This window comes from Hermetia illucens, chromosome 3 (genome assembly GCF_905115235.1).
Source record: "Hermetia illucens chromosome 3, iHerIll2.2.curated.20191125, whole genome shotgun sequence".
Taxonomy (NCBI): Eukaryota; Metazoa; Arthropoda; class Insecta; order Diptera; family Stratiomyidae; genus Hermetia; species Hermetia illucens.
Window position 1 is genome coordinate 110,277,125 of NC_051851.1, and position 13,606 is coordinate 110,290,730.

Genomic DNA, 13,606 nt, shown 5'->3' on the forward strand with positions numbered 1-13,606 from the left:
GGAGCTGCCTAAATGGAAGGAAGATCGATATTCTCTCTAGGCGGTATCCCGAATTACTGATACCAAGGGATAACGTGACAACGAGGTTTCACTTCGATAAGAAGTTTGACGTTGGAGTAACAAGGCAAACTGGCAGAGCGTGGCTGCAAGATACGGCTTAAACCAGCAACTGATTACTTGGTACACTAACGGATCCCTCACAGCAGGGGGAGCGGGTGCCGGTGTCATTGGTCCAAGGTACGCCACAGACAAATGTGTCTCCTTTAATCTGCAAAGGAACTACAGGGGGCAGATCATAACTATTGTTACGGATAGCCAAGCAGCGATCAAGACACTTAGGTCTAACCAGGTAAACTCTAAACTCTCTAAGCTCGGCCAACAAGGTCTGGATACTTTGGGTTTCAGGCCATGCTGGGTTGGAAGCCAACGAGGCAGCGGACGAACTAGCCAAGAATTGAGCAGGGACGCCTTTACACGGGCCAGAACCCTTCTGTGGAATCGAAACGGTTTCATGGCTATGAATCTAAGAAATGAAGAGGAACGGTTGAGGGAACTATACTGGGCGGGTCTACCGGGGATGGAGCAATCCAGGGTACTTATTGGGGGATACGAACCCATACGCATAAAGGATTACTTAAACGTCACCAAAAAGAACCTCCGAATCATAGTGGGAATTCTCACTGGTCATTGTCGGCTGAACTATTACCTAGGGAAGCTAGGAATATCTACGGACACTGCCTGCAGGTTTTGTGAGGAGCATGACGAAATCTCTATACATGTTCTGGGACAGTGTCCGCCACTTGTGCAAAGTAGGTCGAGGCATCTGGGAGAACACTTACTACCAGATGCAAAGCTGAAAGATCTGGAAGTAGGGAACATACTAACGTTCCTAACGGTTATAGGCCTGCTTGAGATACTATGATCAATAGGTACACTTTTTTTTTTGTATGGATGGAGGTGGAAATCTTAGAAGGTTGCAGCAGTGTGTAGGATTCGCATCCACTAAAACCATCCCCACTCTTCCGCCCCTCCCCGCGGGACCACCGTGAAGTACTTCCTATAGCCACCGTGTCTCGTAAGGAACTGTGTCAGGTGGTAATTCAATTCTCCGTGCTTTCGGTTGACCCATTTCTGGATACACACGATCAATGTATGGGTCCACCGGCCCTTGTCAGGGTTATCCTATCGTTGTTGCCACTTGCCACACAACTCTCTTCTGATGGCTTTTCGGAAATCCGCATTCACCTCGGTTCGGTTTGCCTTCCGTTTTTCGCAGAGCCAGTGTGCCTCGCTCGCTAGAAGATCTATAGGGATCATTCCTGCGATAACACACACTGCCTCCGTCGACGCCATCCTAAATGCGCTGCACACCCTTAGCGCAATTGGCCGCTTTCCCGAACTTATCTTCCTCCGGTTGACAGCGTGGTACAACGCTCCCGCCCAGACAGGGGCCGCGTATAGCAGCATCGACCTCACCACTCCCGCGATGAGTAGCCTGCGACTATACTTCGGCCCTCCCACGTTAGGCATCATCCTTGCAAGGGATGAGCTGGCATTCGCTGCCTTCTCTTGCGCATAATCCAAGTGTCCCTTGAAACTCAGTTTGGCATCGATCAACAACCCCAGGTATTTGACAACCGCTATTGAGACGACCTCACGATTACCAACCCGGATGGTAACCGTGTTGTTCTTCCTACGGTTGGTAATGAGGACCGCCTCCGTCTTTTCGTCCGCCAGGTCCAGCTTAGCCATTCGTAACCATGACTTGATGGTATAAATGGCTTCATTTGCATAAAGCTCCACGTCCTCGGGATGCTTTGCAATTGCAACTACCACCAGGTCGTCTGCAAAATCAATCAGCGTTGTCTCCTCCTGCACGCGAAGGCCAAGCACTCCGTCGTACATTATGTTCCACAGCAGCGGTCCCAATACAGAACCTTGAGGCACACCTGCTGTCACAATGTACTCCTTCGGCCCGTCGTCCGTCTCGTACCAGAGAAGTCTGTTCGAAAGGTAACTCTCGATGAGCCGAGCCAAGTAGCTAGGAACACCCAGTTTGGCCAAAGCGCCCTTAATCCAGCCCTAGTTGGCTGAGTTAAAAGCATTTTTGACGTCCAGCGTCACCAGAGCACAGCATTTGCCCATAGCCAATGCATTTCGAGCCAATTCCACGACCTTTGCTACTGCATCGACCGTAGAACGGGCTCGCCGAAACCCATATTGCCGCTCTGAAAGACCACCCGCAAGCTCGATGAACGGGAGCAACCTTTTGTATATCACCCACTCCAACATCTTCCCCATGGTGTCTAAGAGACAAATAGGGCGATATGAAGAGGGCACGCCGGGTGGTTTTCAGGGCTTCGGTAGCAACACCAGCTTCTGCCTGTTCCACTGGGCGGGAAACACTCCTTCTGCCATGCACGATTCGAATGTGCTTGCGAACCACCTTGGTCTGGCCTTGACCGCCACCTTCTGAGACCTGTTCGGAATTCCGTCCAATCCCGGAGCCTTGCTGTCCCCAATATGTCTGCAGATTTCCCAAAGTTCCTCTTCGGTAACATCAGGGATCGAGAAGACGTCCTGCTGAGCTGCCAGTTGGGGTTCTCTTGCGTCCTGCTCCTGCTGCGGGAAATTATTATTTGCAACAAGAGCTATGGGCATGTCACTTGAGGTGATTTTTGCCCGCGGATCTTCTGCATTACAACTTGGTAGGCTGTACCCCACGGATTCGTATTAGCCTCTATGCAGAGCTTCTGGTAGCATTCCCGCTTGCTTCGTCGAATGGCCTTCTTAAAGTTGCTTCGCAGATCCCTGTATTCCTCCTCACGCTCCTGGTGCTCCGGCCTTCCCCTTGTCCTGTGGGAAAGTCTTCTCGTTCGGAGACAAGAGGATCTCAAGGCAGCGATCTTCGTATTCCACCAGTAGTTTGGCCTCTTGCCGTGGTGCAGACGTCGTCGTGGCATCGTAGCGTCGCATGCTTCGGTTACACGCTGAGACAGCTGTGTGCTTTCCACCGCTGTTCCATCCGGATCATGCGCTCCCTCCAATGCGGCCAGGAATGTCTTTTCGTCGAAAGCTCCGATAGACCAGCCAACCGCTTTAGACTTTCCACCTCCAGAGGGTCGTTGACTGCCTCCCCGGTTCCCAATGCGGAGGAAGATGGCCTAGTGCTCACTCACTTGCCAATCCATCTCCCTCACCAGTGAAGTGCTAACAAATGTCAGGTCAACGATCGAACCCGACTCTCTTCCTCGAAACGTGGGGACACATCCAATGTTGGCCAGCACGATGTCCAGCTCCGCAAATGACTCCAACAGAATTTGACCTCTGGTGTTCGTGGATCGGCTTCCCCACTCTAGGGCCCATGCGTTGAAATCGCCCGCAATAATTTTAGGGCTGCGGTCTCTAGCGCCCAACACCAGACTCTTTAACATCTCCTCATATTGTGCTAAGGTTGCACTAGGAGGAGCGTAGCAGCTGTAAATATGTACACCGTTGACCTTCGCCCTTATAAAACCGGCTGCCGGGTTGACCATGACTTCCTGAATGGCCTGTCTTCCGCACGCCCAGATTGCGGCGTTGCCAGACGCATCCACCGCCCAAGTCGCACCACCGTGGTTTCTGTACGGCTCGCAAATAACCGCGACATCGACATTCCACTCTCGAATGGTTTGAGAGAGCAGGTCCTGAGCTGCCTCACAGTGATTGAGATTGATTTGTATCAATCTCATTTACCTGTGTGGTTCAGCTCCCTCCTATATACCGGACATCTGCTGCTTCCCGCAACATGCCGATCGTCCACACCCTCTTTCCCACTACATAGCATACACCGTGGATCTCCGGTGCAATCTTTGATGAGGTGGCCCTCCTCCTCACACTTCCTGCAACTCCTCGACCTATCATGCTGGCTAGTGCATGCCGTCGCAAAATGGCCGAAATCGAGACATCTGAAGCATCTCTTTAGAGGTATTTGCTTCCTGAGCCTGCACACGACCCAACCTACTCTTACCTTGCCCGCGGTAATTAACTTAATAGCTGATTCGGCCGACAAATTAATAATAGCTAAGGATGAACTGTTGCTTTAGCGCAGCGCAGATGTCCTCCCGTGAAGTGACCTCATCTAGGTCCTTGCATTCAACCACTATCTCCTGCTTCCGAGCTCTTACCTCAGCTTCCTCTCCTAGTACACTTTCCACCTTCCCGCGGAAGTTATCGGCCGACTTGTCGGCGGATTTACTTAACTCCAGCATCAGATCCCCTCTCTGTGTTCGCCTGATACGGCTCACACTATCCCCCAAATCCTTCAATTCCGGGTCTGACATCACCTTTCGGAGGATGTCGGCATATGACATATTTCCCTTCTTGGAAATAATTATTATTTCCGGGCGGAGCTTCTTTTTGTCCTTTTTCCTCTTGTTGCTCACCTTAGTCCATTGTTCGGGCCTCCATGCGTTGGTTTCTTCCACTTTTGTGGGTATTGTGGCTGCAATCGTGAGATTACCGACTTTCGCGCGTACTCTCGCCGGCTCCGCCTTCTTTGGTGAAGAGGCTTTTTTCTTCTTCGGGACTTGCTGTGGTCCTAGATGCTCGCTGGTACCGTCTCAAGCCCGTTTTCCTGTCTTCCCGCCTGCCTTATCATGAGGAGGCGTCACCTGCGTTTCCCTTATGATCTTGCCAACTGACGCTTGGAAATTTATTTTCTTCGAGTGCCTTGATATAAGACAATTTAATGCCTCTTATCAAGGCTCGAATATTTTGGTGGATATTCCGCCTCTCCTTGATGAACTCGCACAGTTCATTTATTCGTTCCCCGAGTGTAACGAACGCCATTCCGGTATGTTCCCGTTTGCTTTCGCGCCTTGCGCCACAAGAAATGATGTCGATCAAGGAACTATTCATGTTTCTTTCAGAGTCCCGCGACGAATCTCGACTACCAAAAAGAACCATTGTTCTCGGTGGTGATCTCCCAAGCTTCGAACTCCTCCTAAAAGGATCCGGTGTGGACCTAATTCCACTCCACCATTATCTCTTGTAGCATTAGATGCCACAGTAGCCAAGTTTCCCACTACTGAGGCACTGCGGTCGTCGGATATCGACGGCCGGGAGCCCGCTTGCTCACTCCCAAAAACCGCCGACACTGGGTTTCCGAAGCCCTGCACCGTAAAAAAACTACTTTTCTCCTCTTCCATATTTGGTTTAATTTCTGGGTGTCCTTCCCATAGCCAATTTTTATCCACGGGTGAGCGTTTACTTCCCACCTACCCGGCCTGCGCATAAGCATGCCCAAACACGCACATCTCCGGATGCGTGCATGTGCATGCCCATGACACATTCGCCGAGCATTCCCTTATCCGCACGAAGGGATGCGCCTGATGAGAGATTTGGCACTTCCGCACAGGATCAATAGGTACACTATAACAAATTAAAAGGGCACAATAGTTCTGCAAGGACGCAATGAGACTTTCCCTTCACAGAATAATAATAGAATATCAATAATAATATAATGTACAATTTTTCGCACTAAAAAAACTCCCAAAAATATACGTGAAAATAACCGTAATGTGGTTTCCACCTTAAATGTAATATGTAATTACACCGTTTTGTACCTCCGAATTTTATTCTAATTATATAAATAACTCCTATGATTGGATAAAATTGCAAATATCATATTCAAAAAAAAAAAAAAAAATTCCCTAGATTTATAAAAAGCATATATTTTGTGGTCAAAGGTTAGTTATAGGTCCCGGGGCGAAACGTGGATTGGTACCCACGATGGAGCACAAAACCTGGGAAATGCCTGCTGAACCAACACCAACAGCTCTACTACCAAACCCTATCTCCACCTCCACGTGGTGACCGCTGGGAGCTCTTTCTTGACGAAAAGTTGCAGACGGAGAAGGATGAAGGCGAGTCTCCCGCGCCTAAAAACGGGACAAATTGTACCAACTGGTCCTTCAAGTTGGGGGTTGGGTAGGGCTGACAACCCTACACGGAAAACAACTTGTTACGAAGCCACAACAGGAGCCTCGGACAGGACCGATTTTAAAATGACGGCAACGACAACGGAATAACGATTTGCGCATTTTCTCATGGAACGTGCGCTCCCTGTACAGAAGCGGATGAGCAGCTAGCCGATACCCTGTCCCAATATAGGGCTGATATAACAGCCTTGCAAGAGATGCGTTGGACAGGGACCGGTTTCCTGGAGAAGAGCCACTACACCATATATTATAGCGGCCATCCAGTAAACCATGTGCTGGGAGTAGGTTTCTTAGTCAGTCAAAAAATGAAACCTGCTGTTATTGGTTTTGAAAACATAAGCGAACGGCTATGCACTCTGCGCTTGCGAGGCAAGTTTAGAAATATAAGCCTCATAAACGTTCACGCCCCTACAGAGGAGACTGCAGAGTCGGAGAAGGATACCTTCTACGAGGCAGTAGAACGAACCCTAGAAGCCTGTCCCAGATATGATAAAAAATCATACTTGGGGATTTTAACAGCCAAGTAGACCCCAGCCGCAAAAGGAGTCGGAACGGCTGGTTTGACGATGAATGTAAGCTAGCAACGGAACGGAGGAATGCCGCATACCGAGTAATGTTGCATTCTCAAAGAACGCGGCCACGCGCAGAGACTTATCACGAACTCCGTCGAGCAGAGAAGCGACTTCACAGACGGAAAAAGGAAGCCTAGGAGAACCAACAAGTCTGTGAACGGAAGTTTTACGAACAAGTCAGCAGGATGAAGCCTTATACACCTCGATGCTCATCCTGCCGAGACAAAGAGGGAAATCTGATTTCCGACAGAATGGGCATATTAGAGCGATGGGTTGAGCACTTTGATGAGCTACTGAACAACCAGAACATCGGCGAGTTGGAGGTCCCGCCAACTGAAGACGACGGACAAATACTGCCACCACCAAGTATAGGAGAAACAGTCCGTGCAATTCATCGGCTAAAAAATCATAAGTCGCCAGGAGCCGATGGTATTACAGCCGAATTGGTTAAATATGGAGGCGACCAGTTACACCAAGTGGTTCATCAACTTGTGCTCAAGGTATGGGACAGCGAATCAATGCCTGACGATTGGCAACGAGGCATTATCTGTCTCATACATAAAAAGCGAGATATCACACAGTGCAGCAATTATAGAGGTATCACGTTGCTGAGTACCATCTATAGGATATTCTCCGCAATCTTGCTAGGCCGGATAGCCCCATACGCTCAGAACATCATTGGCCCATACCAAAGAGGCTTCACTCCAGGCAAATCAGCAACAGATCAGATTTTCTCTGTGCGGCAAGCGATGGAAAAACTGTTGGAATATGAACACCATCTGTTCATCGACTTTAAAGCCTCCTATGATAGCATAGCCCGGGTAAAACTGTACACGGTCATGAGAGAATTCGGTATCCCGACGAAATTAATAAGACTGACTAGGCTGACCCTGACCAATGTGCGAGGCCAGATAAAAGCAGCAGGATCACTCTCAAGACCATTCGACATCAACAACGCTCTACGACAAGGGGATGCGCTATCATGCGTCCTCTTCAACCTGGCCCTGGAGAAAGTGATCCGCGATGCTGAGGTAAATGCAAGAGGTACGATCGTCTTCAAATCCACCCAACTGCTGGCCTATGCTGACGATATCGACATCATGGAAAGAACCACCCGAGACGTACAAACTGTCTTCATCCGGATCGAGCAGGCGGCTGTTGGTGCGAGATCTTGGGCTGCACATCAATGAAGGCAAGACAAAATATATGATGTCAACGTCAGCACCGAAGACGAATCAACCAACTACAACAAACCGCGCTGGTCAAACACAAACACGAAGAGGAATAATGATAGGAGAATACAACTTTGGGACCGTTGACAATTTCTCCTATCTAGGGTCGAAAATCACAACCGATAACAACTACGATGATGAAATCCGCGCATGGTTGTTGTCAGCCAACAGAGCCTATTTCAGCTTACAAAAACTGTTCCGCTCGAAACGTCTCACCATAGGGTCAAAACTCTTACTGTACAAGACTATGATCTTGCCAGTCCTCATGTATTCCTAGGAAACTTGGATTCTTAGCAAGAAAAATTGCGAACTCTTGGCCGCGTTCGAGAGAAGAATCCTCCGAAGAATTTTTGGCCCCCTACATGAGGGTGGACGATTCCGTAGCCTACACAATGACGAAATCTATAAGCGATACCATGACCGCCCAGTTGTGGATAAAATCTGTCTCAATAGGTTACGGTGGGCGGGTCACTTAATCCGTATGGATGAGGATGATCCAATTCGGAAAGTCTATAAGGGCAATATCTATGATAGAAAAAGAAGACGAGGCAGACCCTGTCTGAGATGGAGCAATGGCGTAGGCCAGGACGCAAGACAGCTTTTGGAGATATCGAATTGGTGGACCTGGGCGCAAAACCGCGATGTCTGGAGTTCCTTATTAAGGCAGGCCTAGACCGGATACCGGTCGTTGCGCCGTTGATGATGATATATTTGGGTTTAATATCTACATTTTTCTTTTCAGCCTACTGCTACTACTACTATATTTAATTAGATTTTAAAAAAAGTTTTGTTTTTGTTTTTTAAAATCATTTTTATTTTTAAGAAATAGGTAACAATAATATATAGATGGCCACTGTGGGCTCTCAAAGTTTTCGAATAACGATTTACAGGCAGAGAAGAGAAACATTAAGAAATGAAAATCTAATTTTAAAATAAGTTGTCGGGAAATGGTCAGAAACCCGACAGAATTCACTTGGCCTTAGTGGCAAATAAAGAAATATAAAAGTAATAATAAATGCTTGATCGCTTGAAAAGATACTTTTAACTTAAATTATTGTTCTTAAAACTATCATAATTATATATTTCATATTACATATTTTTTATTTTGTTTTACAATAACATCCATAGGGAGAAAAGGTAATAGTAACAGTTGAAATATTTACAAGAAACAAAGAATAATAACGTATGTATGTATAAGTTACAACTGGAGGCAAAATCAGCACCCATTCAATATGTATATATTTACAAAGCCCCACCAAGAAACAAATGGCAGAACTGAGCACGGCTACCGTTAACCGGCATCCCGCAGCCACCAGCACCAGGATTTATTTGTCCGTGGCCCGTCTATGTATATAATACATAACCGGATCACCGGCAGAATCAAGAATTAGACCATTCCTGTCAAGATACACGAACGCTTCGGGAGGAATGAAACCTGTTGTGAGAGTTTTCACAAAATACCCATCACTTGGGTAGGACGGCTGCAAAACCCAAGGGTTCTCATCATGCGAAGCAGCTCGCACTATATGATTCCGAATCAATCTACGATAACTGTGTCGATTCTTGGCACAGCAGCAGCTGCATACAGCACTTCATTAATTACATAGTGCTCATAGTTTGACGAAGCAGTCCTATTAAGCCCCGCGCAAGCACGCAGAAATTTCCTTTCAAAGATCCTTATTTTCTCCATTTGGCTAGCACTTAAATTAAACCAGATAGGACACCCGTAGGTGAGCACCGGTTTAACCAAAGTAAGATAGCAAGTAATGTTAACCTTCCGGCTAAGATGTGGAGCATAAAAGAATCTTCGAAGAGACATCAATGCCTTGCGAGCGCTTTCTAGCGTTGGAGACGCTCGTTAAGACGCACACCCAGGTATCTAACGCACTTCTTATGAGGAACGCGCTCAGAACTATCCTCGTTCGCGACAATGTGGAAATCTCTCCAATTCCTTTTCAAGTTCCTACTGGCATACGCGAAGGGATCGTTTCACACTTTTGCGCATTAATTTTCATCCGCCAACTGTTCGTGAAGAACTTAATATCTTCTCACCTCGCACCTCAGTTACCTTCTTGTGTGCCGTGCAGGCTATCAGATCGTCAACAAAAGCAACCAACGATTTATTAAAATCGAAAGAGTTTAGTAATTCGCCGGCAAATACCGCAAAAAGTGTAGGCGCAGTCACTGTCCCTTGCTGTAATCCATTCAGAACATGAAATTCTCTGCTAGTAGTGAGATTTCCGATGCACCGATTCAAAGTGCTCGCCTATAAGTTCGAGTTTCAGAGCATCATCCATCACGATGTACCTGAGTCAATAAGGTGTTGTATCTCGCTGCCACCGATTTTAATTCTCGACACAGTTACTCGTGACTTCTTCCGGAATAACGTATTTATCTTAGTAAACATGGAATCTGAATCGCTTGGTGGAATACCCTTTAACTTCTCCCGCCATTGGGAGTTCACTTCATTTACGTAATGTTGATGGATAAGATCCCGCGCGATCTTTAGAAGTGACTAGCTAACCCGACAGACTTCGTACTGCCTCAATCGATAAATTAAAGACCAAAACTTTTGTATAAAATAATTTTAAAACAAACAAAACGAATCCGTATTTAATAAAAACGCATATTGTGAAGCATTCCGTCTGCGGATTCGATCAATTTCATTATGTCGTGATTGCTGTTGTTGTGTTTGATGTGCACGAACTCGTTGCATTCTAATCCTAACTACTTCATTCTCACTCACTAAATGACGCAATTCTGACATAGCAATACGACTATTTTCTTGATCTGTCTCCCTCTGGTCATCAGTGCGGTTAGCACGTGAGGTAGCTCTTCGCACATTTCATTGACTGCGACAACCTAAGTCAGGTCGTCTTCTCCCCGGCATAATAAATTGTAAATAATCAAAGTGAGAAAATTTTTCGCTCACTTAGCAGTAAAGTGTCACAATCACAAAATATCAAAAAAATAAGTCGGGAAACCGGAAGCTAGACGCGTCAGGTATGAAAGGTTTTTTTGTATTTCTTTTATAAAGGAATTTGGGTGTGCATTTGTCCCATTAGCATGTAGCACGTTCACATATTATGTGAAAATATCCACTTTCAAGTGATATTGACATTCATAGTCTTAAATTTGCAGAGGAGCGACAGTTTTGACCTAGTATAACTTTGTTAGTAATAGTGCGATTTTGGTAGGATTATGCTCTATGCTGTAGTCTATATTGATGCAAAATTTTGTGATTCTAGGGTGAACTTAAGGGGGGTTTTCCTGCCAATTACTAAAAATTATAGTAATGTACTATTATTAACTTTATTTGAACAGGTATCGGTATGGAGGGTATTTCGGAGCCTAGGCACTATATAGTGGCAGCCCCCTTATTTTTTTTCAGATTTTTTGGTTGGGTAGTTTCTGAGAATGGGTTCTTTGAAAAAATGGTCACTTTCAACCCCCCGCACTACCCACCTTTTCAACAAATGTCAGAACTAAGACCGGCTTCGAAAAGTACTAACCGAGACCTTTCATTTCATACCCCACATGACTATATTTGAGGAAAAAAAATTTACACCCCCCTTTTGCATGTATGGGGACCCCCCCCCCCCCTTAAATTCGACGTAAAAGGCTGTAACTCACTATATGCGGGAGCGTTCATAGTTCCCACCTTTCTACCAAATTTGGTGCCAATCGCTACAATCGTCTCCGAGAAAAATGCGTGTGACGGACAGATAGACAGACAGACAGTAAACCGATTTGAATAAGGTTTTGTGTTTACACAAAACCCCTAAAAAGAGCACTTTACCTGGAATGTCACTATCACAAAGGATCGCCAAAGTAAAGAAAGTTCTCGCGCACTCATAGATATCGTAACTTCTTCTTCTTTTTCTTCAGCCTTTGTCCCGTTCACAAGCGGGGTCGGCTCGTCGTGATCGGCTTCGCCATTTGGCTCTATCGAATGCCTGATCTGGGTGCAATCTCGAGGCTTTCAAATCCCCATCCAGCGTATCAAGCCACCGTTGCTTAGGTCTGCCTTTTGGTCGTTTACCATCGACTTCAATGTTCAGACCAATCTTTGCAAGTGAATTCTCGTTAGCACGAATTGCGTGACCATACCATCGAAGACGCCTCTCTCGCAACTTTTCCACGATCGGTGCAACCCCATAACGATGGCGGATATCCTCATTTCGGATGTGATCTAAACGTGTGACGCCACTAGTCCAACGTAGCATCTTCGTCTCCATTACCGCGAGATGCCGTTCATTGTCTTTTATGGTCGGCCAACACTCAGAACCATAGAGAGCGACTGGACGGACAACATTGCGGTAAATTTTAGATTTGAGACGTTCGTTGATACGTCGATCACAAAGGACACCAGTTGTGGAACGCCACTTCATCCAGGTTGCGTTAATGCGTGAAGCAATTTCATAACGGAGCTCTCCATTGGCTGATAGCGTTGACCCGAGGTATTTAAATCGCTCAGATCTGGGCAGATCACTGCCGCTGACAGTGATTGTGCCTGTTTCATGGGGATCGGTCGTCAAAAATTCAGTTTTGTTTAAATTCAATCTGAGACCGTGTTGCATGAGGCGATCATTCCATTTTTGAACAAGTTGCTCGAGATCATTTTTGCTATCAGATGCTAGGAAAACATCATCTGCATAAAGCAGTGTGTAGGGCGCTGGACGTTGGATATCCCGTGTGACGGTGTCCATAACAAGGACAAAGAGGAGTGGTGAGAGGGCACTTCCTTGATGAACTCCAACAGAGACGCGAAGCGGTTTTGATACACCCGCCATACTTCGAACTTTACTTTTCGGATCATGGTAGAGCAATTGAACCCAGCGCACGAGTTCTTCTGGCACGAAGTGTTGTCGTAAAGCATACCAGATGAGTTCGTGTGGTACACGGTCAAACGCTTTCTCTAGATCCAGAAAGGCAATGTAAAGAGGGCGATGCTTCTCACGGTGTTTCTCCATGAGTAACCGCGCAGCGTGTATTGCGTCAGTAGTTCCGCAGTTCTTGACAAATCCGGCTTGATTCACGGTTATTTCAACGATTTCGCGAATACGGTTGTCAAGAATGCGTTCAAAAATCTTCATGGTATGGGAAAGTAACCGGATCGGACGGTAATTTGAACATTCTGCTGGACTACCTTTCTTTTTCCATATTGGAACAGTGGTACTTTCTTGCCAGTCAGATGGTGTTCTTCCTTCCTGAATAACCCGGTTAAAGAATTCACTCAGCCACGATGTTGGGTCCCAGCTCTTTGCTTTCCAGAGCTCAGATGCGATGTCGTCAGGTCCTGTTGCTTTCCCCGATTTCATTTGTTTTATTGCCTCCTCGACTTCAGTTGCGCTGACTGGTGGAACTGCTCCAAACGTCGGCAATGATTTTGGAAGTGGAGGATGAGCAAATTCTTCAGTTGAAATCTGCTCGAAGTATTCTCGCCATCTATCCGTCGCGGCTCGACGATCAGTAAGCAAAGTACCGTTCTTGTCATTAACACAACAGAAGTGTTCGATATCCTGTGTGCGTTCATCACGACTTTTAGCAAGTCGGTACAGATCTCTCTCGCCATCCCGAGTGTCCAGTTTATCGTAAAGATTTTTGAAATGGTTCGCTCGGGTGACAGCGACCGCCAATTAGCAGGCGTTTTATCGTCGAGAAATTTGTGGTAGAGGCGTTTCTTTTCACGGACCTTCATTTCAACATCATCATTCCAAAGCCAAGTATCTCGGTTGATGTACCGCTTACCCGGCTTGGTGACCCCGAGGGTTGCAGAGGCCGCTTTGTGGATCGTGTCTTTCATTTGGTTCCATGATTC